Source organism: Periplaneta americana, chromosome 17 (genome assembly GCF_040183065.1).
Source record: "Periplaneta americana isolate PAMFEO1 chromosome 17, P.americana_PAMFEO1_priV1, whole genome shotgun sequence".
Taxonomy (NCBI): domain Eukaryota; kingdom Metazoa; phylum Arthropoda; class Insecta; order Blattodea; family Blattidae; genus Periplaneta; species Periplaneta americana.
Genome location: NC_091133.1, coordinates 116,422,949 through 116,439,711, shown reverse-complemented (window position 1 = coordinate 116,439,711; position 16,763 = coordinate 116,422,949). Strand labels below are relative to the sequence as shown.

General features: G+C 35.1%; 1 protein-coding gene across 1 annotated transcript in view; it reads right to left on the bottom strand.

Moving 5' to 3' along the window:
• LOC138692894 (lysosomal acid phosphatase-like) overlaps nt 1-16,763 on the bottom strand; it is a 69,615-nt gene that overhangs the window by 33,176 nt on the left and 19,676 nt on the right. The window lies entirely within an intron of this gene.

The window sequence follows — 16,763 nt, the reverse complement described above, 5'->3', positions numbered from 1 at the left end:
AAAATATATTATTTATTAAGTAATGTAGTTGAAAAAGCATGATATTGTAAACATGAATTTCAGCAATAAAATAAGAGAAAGACAACATGAAAAAGTTAACAAGTTTATGAGTTATGAGGGAAAACGCTTCATCACTGCACAGTGAACTACCACCGTTTTGAATTTTGAAAAACATTATATATAAATAATTTTTTTAAATCGTAAAAATATTTTTTTTTTCACATAGCAAAAGGACAGTGTTTACACATACCAATTTTCATTATTGTACAAGATACAGTAATGGAGGAAAAAATGTTGAATATTTCCAAAAATTTTACTGCTATAAGCTGTACCTAACCCCTCAATAGCCATTATTTATGAGAGTTCTGTTTTTCTACGACGTGTAGTAAGGTTAGACAAAATTGAATAATTAATTAAAAATTAAAATTAATGTTTAAATACATATTTATTTATTTATATTGACAATATGGAAGTATGAATATGGTTTTAGACAGGAAACAAAACAGTGACGTTTGAGACAGTGTGAAACGAAAGAATGCAAGTGATTCTTATTTGCAATTCCTATACGTAGGTACGAAAACAAATGAAATCACAGTCTCTTTTGTAAGTTTTAACGTTAAAAGAAATATGAACATTATTGAATAATGTCTGATTCTTTGTGAATGAAGCATTACTCTTAAAGGTGGAAGCTTCAGTCAGTCATGAAACCTAAAGTATTTCATCAGCTGTTTATTGAAGGAAGTACAGTAGACACAATGCATGCAGTTCAGAAGTCGAGGGCAACTCAAGTGCGGCGATTTATATTCAAAGCATGCGTCAAACGAAGGCAACATCCAGTAATTCGCATGCAAGACTTGGCCATGCTAAGAATTCAGGGGTGAGACTAGGCTTGCCTTGACTTTTAGAGGGACAGAACTGGGACAGACAAGCGCCGAGGCTCCCATAGGCGCAAGCAAAGCAAAGTCATTAATTTCATGGGATTATTCTTTCAGATATCTCAAACAAAACAGTTTAATGCAATTTTGTATATTTTTGCATCATTTTCGAGATAAAAATTGTTTTATATGAAACATTTCATAGCGTGTTTTGGGAAAGCCATTGATTTAATTCCAAATATACTCAACAATTTAAGAGAGCAGTGTGTTATGATAATAAATGATTGAAAGAATTTTGGTTTTGTCCTTTAAATGTGCAAAAATTTGATCTGAACAAATGTAACATTTTAAAATTTATTTTCAGAACGAAAAGTTATATTTGTTCGGATAAAATTTCTATACATTTAAAGTATAAAACTAAAATTCTTTTTATTAATCTATTATCATAATACACTGTTCTCTTAAATTGACTGAGCGTATTGGGAATTAATTCAATACCTTTCCCAAAACACACTACGAAAATATTTAATGTAAAATAATTTTTTCTCGAAGAGGAAGCAAAATCAAGAAAAATTGTATGAAACTTCTTTGTTTGAAATATCTAAAAAAATAACCCCTTGCTATTTATAACATTACTTATGATCCAGCCTGTATGTGCGATGATTGTGGTCAGTGGCTTGGGTGTCATTGATAAATCTGATACTGAGTGGCGGGCCATCCTTCCTCAGTCCTGACAGCCAGGTCCCAGACGATTAAATCTTACTACTGGGTTCACAAAGTTCCCGGAATTTTACTACCATTTTCCGTATTAATATATAACAAGGGATATTATACATTTGTTTTGTTGGTAACATTCATGATGTCATTTCCTTAAAGTTTGTTGATAACGGCGATTGCTGGTTTTGAGTTGTAGGCAATTGTTTATCATAGTGTTTTGTTTGTTCGTCGCATTTTGTAATTATGTCCACAGAGCAACGTACAAACATCAAGTTCTGTGTTTTGTTACACAAAACTCCTGCAGAGCCATTAAGATTGTTGGAAGAAGCATATGGCGAAGCAGCAATGAAAAAAACTCAAGTGTATGCCTGGCATAAACGCTTTTCTGGTGGCCGCCATAGCATCAAAGATGACGTACGCAGCGGCCGACCAACAACTGCAACAAATGAAGCAATCGCTCAGCGTGTGCGTAATGTTGTGAGGGACGACAGACGTAAAACCATAAAAGAGATAGCAGCAGAGGTCGGAATATCAGTCGGAAGTGTACACAATGTTTTCTTCACAAGCATCTCAACATGCATTACGTATCTCAGAAGTTAGTTCCGAAAATGTTGTCGGCAGAACAGAAAGAAACAAGAATGACTCTTGCTGGGGACATGATCAGTAAGGGTGATGAAGATGGTGATTTCTTAAACAAAATTATTGCTGGTGATGAAACTTGGTGCTACTTGTACGACCCGGTCCCTAAACGATAGTCATCTGAGTGGAAATCGAAAACATCTCCTAGGAAGCAAAAATTTCCTAGGCACACTTCCAAAGGCAAAGTTATGTTGGAAGTTTTCTTCGACTCTCTGGGTCTCATGCACCATGAGTTCATTCCAGAAGGTCGTACTGTAACGAAAGAATTGTACGTAGAAATCCTCCGTCGCCTCCGGGACGCAGTGAGAAGGAAACGTCCAGAAAAGTGGGTAGAAAACAACTGGTTCCTTATGCATGACAATGCACCTGCTCATCGCGCAATTATTGTAAAGAATTTTCTTGCCAGGCACAACATAACTGCTTTGGATCACCCACCATACTCTCCTGATCTCTCACCACCTGATTACTTTCTGTTTCCCCGTCCGAAAAGTCATCTGAAAGGACGGAGATTCAATGCTGAAGAGTTATCGCAAACGCGACGAGAGCACTAAGACGGGTTTCACAAAATGGCTTCCAGGAACTCTACACGCGTTGGCAAAAGTGTGTTGTTGCGGAAGGCAACTATTTTGAAGGGAATGCTGCAGAATAGTGTTTAAGGTACGTTGTTTCTATGATACTAGCAAATTCTGGGAACTTTTTGAACCTAGTATGTATATCAGCTTCGAAGACCCATACTATCCGTTTATGGAACTATGCAGATGATAGATGAAATGAAGGAGAGGTGGAATGAAAGAGGGGAACTAGAGGACCCCGAGAAAATCCTCTAGACCGTCTTTGTCCGCCAAAGATTTCCATCACGATTACACCGGGGATCTAACTCGGGTCGCCCAGATGAAATACCGACGTGCTAGCGCCGAGCTACAGACACGGCAAAAACCACGATGAGAATGGACGACCGCGATGTAAGCCGACGGAACATGACAGCCTGGGCGCGATCTGCAATGGAACGTTCTGTAGCCGAAATTAAATCAATGCTGAATTACAGACCAACAGGAAGGGACGGCCAGCAAGATCTTTAAAACGAATAGGCCTACTGGAAATGATAACAGCACGTTAGGGATATGCACGCACATACTTTGATATTTGTTTTAAAAATGCATGTGAAACAATACGCTAGTTACTTTTACCTTGCTTTAATAGTTTTTCCATAAATGTGTCATGCACAGTATTTTACTATCTCTCTACTGGGTGTTCATTTCAAAGTGCGTCATGACGTCACTGTTAGTGAGTCAGCGATTTGAAGCGAGTTTCAGCTTTTATGTCAGAATAGTTGCTTATTAATCAAAGCGTTCAATCTGAACTTGAGAACGTGTACGGCCAGCGATGTCAGACAGGGACTAAACGGAGCGGAGCGCTCCACTAGACTGGTTGCGTGCTCCGGTGTTTCCACAGACATAAGCAAGTTCAAGCTCCGATCTAGCTCCACAACCGGTATTGGAGCTTACAACTCTGACACTACACTGTACGGTATAACTTGAACGTCGTAGCAACAGATGGCAGTCTGTAAGGTCTGAGTGCTACCATAACCTCTTTCGAACTGTGTTTTGCGCGGGCAAGTCGTACGCAGGGTATTTGTTATCATCGGTTGCGTACGGCAACATTCCACAATACAAATCAAATGCTCCGTGTCCATGTTGACCGTCCAAGTTAATGTCAACAAATACGTAAGTAATCGTCTTAACCCTCTCCCCATATCCCGACAGTACGTATTTCCAAACAGTTCACATTCCTACCACTACCGGTGTTACCGTACGTATCGGTACGTATTCTTCAGAATGAACGCCGTACTTGCTAGGCAACTTCTCTGGCTCATAGGTAATACGCCTTTGCGGAAGTGTAGGAAGATTGAATTTTCTAGGCTCATCGGCCAGTACTGGGTGTTCAGTTCAAAGTGTGTCATGGCTCGCTGTGTGCCGTCATGTGGCTAGCCGACGAGCCTAGAGAATTCAATCTTCCTACACTTCCGCAGAGGTGTATAACCTATGAGGCAGAGAAGTTGCCTAGCAAGTACGGCGTTCATTCTGAAGAGTACGTACCGATACGTACGGTAACGCCGGTAGTGGCAGGAATGTGAACTGTTTGGAAATACGTACTGTCGGGATATGGGGAGAGGGTTAAGACGATTACTTACGTATTTGTTGACATTAACTTCGACGGTCAACATGGACACGGAGCATTTGATTTGTGTTGTGGAATGTTACCGTACGCAACCGATGATAACAAATACCCTGCGTACGACTTGCCGGCGCAAAACACAGTTCGAAAGAGGTTATGGTAGTACACAGACCGTACAGACCGCCATCTGTTGCTACGACGTTCAAGTTATACCGTACACGTTCTCAAATTCAGATTGAACGCCTTAAATAATAGGCAACTTCTCTGACATAAAATCTGAAACTCGCTTCAAATCGGTGACCCAACAACAGTGACGGCATGACACACTTTGAAATGAACACCCAGTATGTTTTATGAATGATCGTACTCCTATTATGAAACGCCTGTCGTTTAGACCATACGCACATCTTTCGGTCACATGTACTCAGTGGCGTACGCAGAATTTTGTCAAGGGAGTCATTATTAAAATAGTTTACAATTTACATCATCATCATCATCATCATCATCACGCTGCAGCTGTGAAGAAACATTTGCCAGTGTGAAATTTTCACTAACCTCGCGAGAATCGCTACGCGACTTTTTGCTAGAAAATTGTAAAATTGAGCTGTATGGTCGCTTAGACATATCAAAGAACTCCGAACGATGGTGTGAGGTTTATATTAAAAATATGAACTGCTGTCAAATGCACAACGTTAATCGAACGTTTCGCAATAAAATCAGAACTCTAACGGACGGGTGAATACCGCGGATATATCTATGCTGGCAACACTGACAGTTTCTTCGTCATATATTCACAGAAGTAATAAGTAAAGAAGCCACATTTACACGAATAAATAATCGATCACTATCGATTAGTAGGGGTCAGATATCTTTGAACGCAAGTGCACAGAAGAGAATTTAAAGTGATTATTTGCAATAAGGAGCTATTTTGACTACGCTATATGCATTTTCCCCTGATTCAAGACCACAGACTCCATTTAAAGAATGAAAAACATACTGTATCTTTTTTTTCTTTAGTTATTTATACACGCTTTAACATAAGTGGCAATATCCCGTGTGTAGGATCTTTCGAGTACATTAGTAGGCCATTTTTTTTACTGTTGTTGAGTTTCATGTTATAACATTTTCTTATTATGTATTTATTTTGACGTAAATACGTCTATGCTGAAGGGTCATTCGAAGGAAAGCGCAAGACATGAAAATGTGTCAGATCCAGCGTTGTGCCAGCTTTAACTCTCCAGTAAAAGAATGAATGGCAGAAACGGGAGGGAAAACATTTAAAAGGTAAGCAAAAATATGTCTTTGCAAGGAAAATTAGGACTGGGAGGAAGTGTCTATGTGAGCTCCAATCCTTTTGGCGACTTTTGTCACTCTGATGTTCGCAGTTCCATTTGAAGGAACATGAGAGAATTTTGAAAGAAAGTCGAAAGTGAACATAACCTAACAGCTACCATGTGGAGGAGAGATATCGACAGCACGACAGAACAGAACAAGGCAGGATCGGCGGAGTTGTTAAAAGCCTGGGGGCAAGGGAGGCGCAGTACTCGTAAGGGAAGGGATCCGAGCCCTTCCGTTGTCGATAAATAAATAAATAAATAAATAAATAAATAAACAAACAAATAAATAAAAAAATAAATAAACAAACAAACAAATAAATAAAGAAATAAACAAACAAACAAATAAATAAACAAATAAATAAATAAACAAACAAATAAACAAATAAACAAATAAACAAATAAATAAATAAATAAATAAATAAATAAATAAACAAATAAATAAATAAATAAACAAATAAATAAACAAATAAATAAATAAATAAATAAACAAATAAACGAACAAATAAACAAATAAATAAATAAATAAACAAACAAATAAATAAACAAATAAATAAATAAACAAATAAATAAATAAACAAACAAACAAATAAACGAACAAATAAACAAATAAACAAACAAATAAACAAACAAATAAACAAATAAATAAATAAACATATAAACAAATAAATAAATAAATAAACAAACAAATAAACAAACAAATAAATAAACAAATAAACAAACAAATAAACAAATACATATACAAACAAATAAAGAAATAAATAAACAAATAAATAAATAAACAAATAAAAGAATGAATAAATAAATAAACAAATAAATGAATGAATGAACGAATGAACGAAGGAACGAATGAACGAATAAATAAATAAACAAACAAATAAATGAATAAAAAAACAAATAAAGAAATAAATAAACAAATAAATAAATAAACAAATAAATGAATGAATGAATAAATAAATAAATAAACAAATAAAGAAACAAATAAACAAATAAATAAATAAAAAATGAATGAATGAACGAATGAATGAATGAACAAATGAACGAATAAACGAATAAATAAACAAATAAATAAACAAATAAACAAACAAAAAACAAACAAACAAACAAATAAATAAATAAACAAACAAATACATAAATATACAAACAAATAAATAAATAAACAAATAAGTAAATGAATGAATGAATAAATAAATAAATAAATAAACAAATGAATACATAAATAAATAAACAAATAAAGAAATAAATAAATAAATAAACAAATAAATAAATAAACAAATAAATGAATGAATGAACGAATGAATGACTGAATGAATGAACGAATGAACGAATAAATAAATAAATAAATAAATAAATAAATAAATAAATAAATAAATCGATCAATCAATCAATTATTCAAATCAAATCAAATAGAGGAAGTCGTAAGGAGTGAGTTTTAATAGTAGATAGTGTATTTACTTATGCCCCCATGTTAATTTTTTTTCAAGACCAGTGCATTCATTTTGTCAGGTACCCAGCTTTGAAGCCGCTTGCCCTGATTAACTTCCCCTTCCGCTGTGTTCAGTAATGGATACGATTCCGTTCTACATGAAATGGACCTCACAGAAAATGATTTGCTAAATTGTCGAACAACTCGCGATACGTTAAAAATTGTAAGGAAAGAATAATAAGGAACTACTATGATCACAAAATAAAGATATTTAAAACTATAATTTTATACAGGATGATTCACGAGGATTTACCGTCCCTTGCGGTGCTTATTTCCAAAGACATTCTGAGCAAAAAATGTCACATAAACATTTGTCCTAATCTCAATATTTTCAGAGTTACACTAATTTGAAGTTGTTTGTAAAATACCATTATTCTTGAGTTTTAAGGGTAAAAGAATATTACAGATAAAGAATGAACTATTCAGGAGTATCATCTCTTTAATTAGCTAATACTCTGAAGCTAGAAATGTGTTGTGAATTCCATAGTTGCTTCGTACAGAATTTTTTTTTTTCCGATTTTTAACTACAAAATTACATTTTCTTACGCATTTATCACAACAATTGTTACAAATCACACCACTCTTGTAAATTCTTCAAGACTGTACATTAGGATGCATAATTAAACTGTAAAGAATCAAGTTCCTGAAGTCGTATGATTTGTAACAATTTTTGTGATAAGTGCGTAAGAATGATGTAATTTTTAGTTAGAAATTGAAAAAATAAATTTGTACAAAGCAATTAACAACACATTTTTAGCTTCAGAACACTAGCCAATTAAAGAAATGATACCTCTGAATAGGTCATTCTCTATTTATGTTATTTTCTTACCCTTAAAACTAAAGAAAAAAGGTATTTTACAAACAACTTCAAATTAGTGTAACTCTGAAAATATTAAGATTAGGACAAATGTTTATATGACAGTTTTTGCTCAGAATGTCTTCGGAAATAAACTCCGTAAGTGGCGGTAAATCCTCGTGAATCACCCTGTATAATGTAAACTTTTATAATAGTTGTACATTATTTATTTCCCTTGTAATATTACAAGATGCAAAAAAAATATATATATATTGAATCGCGTTTAAAAGCGTGCCGTTAAATATTAGACATGACTCAAGATATGCAGTGTATAAAATACGTGAGAAACCACGGCCTAGTCCACACCTGTGGAGTAACGGTCACGCGTCTGGCCGCGAAACCAGGTGGCCCGGGCTCGAATCCCGGTCGGGGCAAGTTACCTGGTTGAGGTTTTTTTCCGGGGTTTTCCCTCAACCCAATACGAGCAAATGCTGGGTAACTTTCGGTGCTGGACCCCGGACTTATTTCACCGGCATTATCACCTTCATTTCATTCAGACGCTAAATATGCTAGATGTTGATACAGCGTTGTAAAATAACCCAATAAAGTAAATAAAACCATGGCCTTCTCAAATACGTAATTAGATTCTAGGTTGGGCAAATAGTTTGAATATTACAGGCATATAAATGTACAAATAAAGACGTTTTCAGTTTGTTAACAACAATAGCTTGACTGCCTCCGTGGTCTGTTGGTCAGCATGCTGGCTTCTAGATCAGGGGGTCCCGGGTTCGATTCCCGGGCTCGGGAATTCCTTGTGTGTCTAGAGTCTGGAAATTTGTATGAATGTGAGTGTGAGTGTGATTGTGAGTGTGCCGGGTTAATATTAATTAACCAATCATCACATATAAAAATACATCAGGACTGTCGCTGGGCAGTAACCTAAACACACGTTTCAGCGTCACATTGTTGACAAGTAACTCCATCTGTTAGCACAACCATAAAGCATCTAATAGATGCTATAGAGTTACCAACAACGGAAAAAAAAAACAATATCATTTTATGAAGAGATAGTATAATAGCTGTCCTTGATAATAAATTATATCCTTAAATTAAATTAAGAAGAAAAACATATTTACGTCAATATATACCAGAACCGTTGGTTATACTGCTAAATACTTTTTCTTTTTTTTGAGAAACCAGCCTTACACATAATAATGTGGACATTAAGATCATTCCAGATGAATTTTTCTGAATCCACATAAACGTTTCGAAGTAATTGCACATCACATTATTACCGGCGTTATAGACTCCATTACGTAGAATTTTATTCCCATGTAAGAAATGCATCTTAAGCCGACATGACGGCGACATTTCTGCTCTTCCTGTCATGATGATTTGTCCACTTTGGCAGATGTTCATGCCTTACGTCTTAATTGCGGGAGCTAAAAACGAGGAAGCTTTTTGCGAACCCAATTCCAGCTGTTTCTTTGAGTAAACATCGCCATAAAGCGAAGCATTTCGCCTGTTAAAACGTTGTGAGATTGTTCCTTACCAAGGACAATAAAATTGTTCGATACGTAAGAGGAGCCATTTTAAGTCTTCATACATGTGGAACGCAATAATGCAGCATTGGATTCTCTACATAAAAGCTCCTATATGAAATTTTAAGAATTTCGGTGAATCAGTAAAATGTACGTACAACCAAGAGAGTCAATTACGCTTATGAAATTCCATGAATATATAGCTACAATATGCGATATGAGATTCGATAGCTTTTGCGTCTTAGTATGAGCATTTTATTTTCTTATGGAAGACTGCCCTATTTTAAAAATAAAAAAGCAAATATATCCCCTTCACACAGCATGAAATGGCATGGAGAGCAAAGAGGTGAACTCCATGCTTTAATGATTTCTGCACTAGAATGAGGCGGGTGGTGTGGCCTTTTAACTCCGAAATAGACTTGGTGCCCAATTTTACAGGATACTGACAAGGAAGGCTCATCAAGTGAAAATGGATTTTCACAACGATTTTTCCCCCAATTGGGAGTCTCTTACCCCGTTTCGAAAATCACACAACCAGAAATTTCATTCAAAAAATGATACTGTTTTACGGAAGCGGGAGAGATTAAAATGTTGCATTAGAAAAAAAGTTATTGTTATTTTGAGCAGTAAACCATTATTGTTTATTTTTTAGACGTACAATAAAAAATGGAGCAATATTGTTAAATAAAATGGAAACTTACCATAATGTTCTATTAATGAAATTGAAAGTTTTTATTTGCTGCTCGTTTTATGTAAAAACAGTTGTCCTGGTCTGCCCCTGCATTAGAACAGAGCATCTGTTTTGCATCGGTATGTCTATATCCGCTTGAGCTGTACTGTGCACTTGTAAACTCCTTCTTCCCCATCGAGCAACGCTGCCAAACGTCTAATATTGTAAACTTTAATAATTAGTTAAATACTGCAATTAGAAAAAAATTGTGACGACATTTTGTCTTCCTGAAGACATGAATAATCATCACTTAAAGTAATGGCACTTATACCCCTTACAGCCTATATATGTACAAATCATACAAACGTCCAAATGGGTTGGCCGAGTTTCGGAATCACACTCTTCAATTTACGCTCATATCGCATCTATTTTGCTTTCTAAATTGCTCTGCCAATCTCCCTTTAGTTTTCCAGGCCCTCTACAGTTCAATATAAACAGACTTCAAATAATGATAATTTTCATAGTGTCTATATTTATATGGACTATTCCAGCGCCTTCTATCTTATGACTTAAGGTCACCGAAATATCACATTCCTCAGTCGTAAATTTAATTATTATATAATTTTCCAATTCATTTCGAATCAAGCACTGGAGGTCAGAAGTAATATCGTCTACTTATCGGTTATTAACTTCTTCAATGTTTGTGCTTATATTATTATCTGTGCATTTCGAACTAGCGGCTCAAAGTCAAGCAATGGACTGCATTTGCAACGTGTGCTTACTTCAATTCTGGACCATTCTCCTCAACTAAAGTCAACTCGGACAGCCAGAATTACCAGTGCTTCAGTTTACAGTTTGCAACGTGGTTTGTAGTTTTGTACATGATCTTGATCCGCCAGTTCAAAATGCACAGATAATAGTTGTATTAGTACTGTGGGTCCGCAACTCCTTCACGTATTTTTGTCTTAAAATGTCCTGTCTGATAATTCGTTATAATTAGATACAGGATGTGGTCAACACCAGCCAACTTAAGTAGTAGTGTAGCATTTCTCAGATAAATACCGTTCATTCATTCGCTCTATTGCTCAAACACATTCATTCATTCATTCATTCATTCATTCATTCATTCATTCATTCATTCATTCATTCATTCATTCATTCATTCATCCATTCATTCATTCAATCAGCTCCTAGTTCATTCATTCACGCATTTATCCACTTGTTCATTAATTAATTCATTCAATAATTCGTTCATTTGTTCATTCCATAATTCGTTTATTAATTCAATAATTCATCCATTACTCGTTCATGTGTTTACTCAGCTATTCATTCATTTGTTAATTAATGAAATAATTCATCATAAATTTATTTGTTCATTCATTCATTTACTCGCTTATTACCATAATTAAATTGTTTAGTTATTCATGCGTTAACTTCTTCACTGTTCCATTAATTAATTTAATAAACTGGTCTTTCTTTCAGCGTCCACAGCAACCAAATCAATGGCTTTATTCACAGTAGTGAATTAAAAGTTTTTAAATCACTCTCTCTTTGACAACCAACATATTAGCAAGAACAAAATCCATATACTTAATTTATCCATGACTGGAATCTAAACTGGTCTTTCTTTCATCGTCCTTAGCAACCAAAACTATGACTTTATTCACACTAGTGAATTAATAGTACATTATGCAACGAGCCTATAATGGTACTAATTAAGACGCGAGTATGTTTATGAAACGAGCACAAGCGAGTTTCATAATTTTCATACGAGCGTCTTAATTACCATTATAGGCAAGTTTCATATGACTTTTTATGCTCGACCATATTTCTAACTTGAAATTATTCATAAGTATTCATGTTATTCTTATCTGACTGGGGAGCGGAACTGACCTTGTGCAATATCTCGTAAACTGTGAGATGTACGCAGACGCGAAAGTATTGATTTTTTTCCGAGAAACAAATGTCATTGACTTTGATATAATCTAGAGAGTAAAATAAAGATTAATCTTGATATAAACTTGAAATTGATTTAGACATTGAAAAACGAGATGACAAATTGCATTTATTTGAATATTATTTGCAATTAACGCTAATTATTATAGTAACAGAACATAACCTTCTGCGACAATATTGGATTTCCAGCCTCCGTGACGTTTCGCTAGTTGTCTTTCGACTGCATATCCGAGAATAATCGATACTTGCGCTTTCATATTGCTACAATGGTGTTTTCTGATTGGTGGAACACCTGAACTTTAATGAATAGGTGTACTTTAATGAGGTCCATTAAAGGGCTGCTACCAGGTGTATAATTACTACATTTCGGCATCGTTGAGCATAAAAGTTTTTAAATCATCTCTCTTTGACAATCAACACATTAGCAACAATAAAATCCATATAATTAATTTATCCATGGAAAATATTTTTTATTTCAGGAAAACATAATCTGAAAACAAGATATCATACACTTCTATGCAAAAACTTTTCAAATTATATTTCGATGTTAGAGTATTACCAAGACTTGTTTCTGACATTTTTTTTCTTATTTTTTGTCCAATAATGATTCACTCAACCAAATTCTCTAAATTCCGCGTTTGAGCCAGGTAAATAAAATACGAATTCAATGACAATGGCAAGAGTTGAACAACAGATATTTTGATCTTTCAGCAGTGTTACAAAAGAAGGAGGCATTTCTCCTCCAGCTTTACACAATTCATATTCCATATTTGTAAATTATTTATAATTAATGACTTCGTAATACAAAACCCATCGAACGTTACGTAAAAATGATTTTAAGAAATTATTTAAATGAATTCTTCAACTGGAATATTTTGGCGTACCGAAGGGGTTTCATCAGGACATGGGACATTTAGCTCCAAATCGGGATGGTCCCGAAAATCCGGGATGAATAGTAGGTTTAGTGCATGTTTTATCATGCATTTTTGGTAGGCGTACAGTGTTGTTAGTCTCATTATCCTTGTATTACTAAATTGTCAGTTGTTAATGAGATGTGGAGACTTCAAGTCACGCCGATCCCACGTCAGTACGTCACTGAGAGAGAGGGAAACGTGGCTTATTACAAAGCAGATGAAGACAGGAAGTGGTTCTGTGACGTCACATGACCTTCCTCTTACATCATACTGGGCACACCTGAAATGCAGGTGGAGGATGAGGTACTGCGGAAATTAGATACCTACGTACTTTATACACGAGTAGAATTTAAATTGTAGTGAATTTTCAAATATACGAGGGAGCGTCAAAAAGTAACCTTAATAATTGTTTTATTAAGTGCATATGTACAATGAGACTACAAACACTTTATCACTTTTCAACATAGTATAACCACAGTCTAGCATATACAGTCACGAAGCTTGAGTTGTGAGGGTACTAGGAACAATAGACTGTGCCGGTACTATTTCGCATTGTCTGTAATGAGGCGATATTAGCGATCCTAGTGGTTAGCAACTATCTATGGATGCATATTTACTACGTATTGAGCTTCGCTCGTGGATTTATTTGGGAAATCTCAGACCTCGAGTGACATTTATTAGAATTATTTCGTGAATAAAATAAAAATGTAAATAATACATCCCTAAAATTCGCTCACAAAATGTTAATAATTGTATATTTATGAATACTTAACCTATTCAGACATTGTGAAGATGAATATCGATTACTGCAATAAAGAAATAGAATGTTATTCAGTAATGCCAATTGAGAAAAGAGAAATAGCCATTGCCCGCTCATAGAATTCGCTGCCACTGGAAATCAGGAGTAGTCTTAGTCCTCAGTTGTTTAAAATTAGGCTGTTTAGAAATATTTTAAATGCACAGAATTAGTTTTTTTAGGTACAATTTTGATTTCTTATTATTATTATTATTATTATTATTATTATTATTATTATTATTATTATTATTACTTACTTACTTACTTACTGGCTTTTAAGGAACCCGGAGGTTCATTGCCGCCCTCACATAAGCCCGCCATTGGTCCCTATCCTGAGCAAGATTAATCCAGTCTCTACCATCATACCCCACTTCCCTCAAATCCATTTTAATATTATCTTCCCACCTACGTCTCGGCCTCCCCAAAGATCTTTTTCCCTCCGGCATCCCAACTAACACTCTATATGCATTTCTGGATTCGCCCATACGTGCTACATGTCCTGCCCATCTCAAACGTCTGGATTTATTATTATTATTATTATTATTATTATTATTATTATTATTATTATTATTATTTTACACAGCCATTACTTTATTTTTCCATTAACACTTATATCTAGGTAAATGTCATTGTTTCAATGTAACACGTGCTGTGCTGATCATACTATATTCCTTTAGTTGTGAGATTATATTCATATGTATTAATTCTTTTTTTTTTAAGTTAATACTTGTATACTAGAATGTATTTTCCTGTTTGTGATTATGTATTCAGACTCTTTTTTATTATATATGTTTTATTATTGTTATTTTAAAGTTAATACTGATTGTATATATGTATTCAGTCTCTCTCTTTTACTTAATTATGTTTATTATTATTTTTAAGTTAATATTTGTATACCGGTATGTATTTTTCTGTATGTGATTTGATCCTGGTTGAGTGGAAGAGAAAGCCTGATGGCCTTAACTCTGCCAGGGAAAATAAAACTATTATTATTATTATTATTATTATTATTATTATTATTATTATTATTAAATACAGATTTTAAAATGTTAATTACATGTACTGCGCTTTTCTCTTGTTATTATAACAGAAGTACGTTTTCATTATCTGCTGAAATCATAATTTAATTTAAACATTTTATAGTATAATTACAAATAACCTGATTAATACATTAATTACATGAACAATTGTTGTGAAGGACTGACATTTTCTTTAGATACAATGTACATGGAATTAGAAGATGAAGTGTAGACGTGGAAGTAGGATTTCGCACTTTATTTAGTGCAATGGATTCATGCTCATCGATTTATGTGGAAACAGTTGGCGGCACTGACTAAACAAAAGAACGACCATGCGATAAACTGATAGCGATTAATCGAGCTGCAGAAAATATCGTGATGTATGACTGTGATTGGTTGGAATTCAAAATTTCATTACACTTCATTGGCCGAAAATGGAGTGACGTCATATAAACTATATAAATCTATAGTGACACTTATGACGGACAAGATCGCAGTTGGGGTTTTCTTCGGGTTCTCCCGTTTTCCTTTATTAGGCATCTACATCATTCCGTCAATATTTCTCTATTCCATAACATTCCCCGAACGCTAGCTGGCGACGCAGGGAGGGGGCTGGCCTAGGGACGAGTGGGGTTGCCTGCTCGAAACCTGGGTACGCAGCGAACCTTAGTGTAGTCATATATATTATTTTAATGTACCGAAGTACATATGATATTTCCATGCAGATATTCTGCGTCATCATATGATGAAAGAGTAATGGAACAGAGAAAAATTCTCTCCGGCACCGGAGACGATTCTGTCCGACACCGGGATGGGTATCCGGTGTGGCTTAGTGGATAAAGCATCAGCACGTAGAGCTGAAAACCCAGGTTCAAATCCCGGTGCCGGAGAGAATTTTTCTCTGTTCCATTACTCTTTCACCGTATGATGACGCAGAATATCTGCATGGAAATATCATATATATACTTCGGTACATTAAAATAATATATATGATATACGTAAATCACTTCGTGATTTGAGACGGCGCTTATTCCGTCGGATCCCGGCCAACTAGTCACTCATAACGAGTGCACCTCAGCACATGTGTGGACTTCAGTCCTACGTTCATATACATCTATGACGTAGTGCAGAGGGCGGCCACTAGAGGGAACCCAAGAGTTGGAACTTAAACTGAGTCGATTCTGTCCGACACCGGGATGGGTATCCGATGTGGCTTAGTGGATAAAGCATCAGCACGTAGAGCTGAAAACCCGGGTTCAAATCCCGGTCCCGGAGAGAATTTTTCTCTGTTCCATTACTCTTTCATCGTTAGTGTAGTCAGCCGGTGTGTGTTTAGGAATGCGCCTCATATTCTGCAGCAAAGTAATTAAACTGCCAATGCCTGATATTTCTGCATCGTATGCCACTATGTTAACATTCACTATCCTTTGTAACTCACAACACGTACGATTTCTTGGTGCACAATAGAACGAATTGCGACTAGATTTTGAGTTACATAAGGAACAAGTGTTTTTTTTTTTTCGTGTTACTAGTTCAACCTTTACTCCCACCAAGGACAGAACCCCGTCAGTTGCTAAACACACGCTATTATCTACCATGCCACCAAGCAATGGCGTAACGGCAGACAGAGAAGTACGTATAGTCACGTGATCTTTATACAGAGTGAACCGTAAGTAATGCCATTAATTTCAGGGGGTTATTCTTTGAGATATTTCAAACAAAAAATTTAATATAATTTGCCTTGTTTTTGCTTTCTTCTCGAGATAAAAATTGTTTTATATGAAACATTTCATAGCGTGTTTTGGGAAAGCCATTGATTTAATCCCCAACATGCTCAGTTAATTT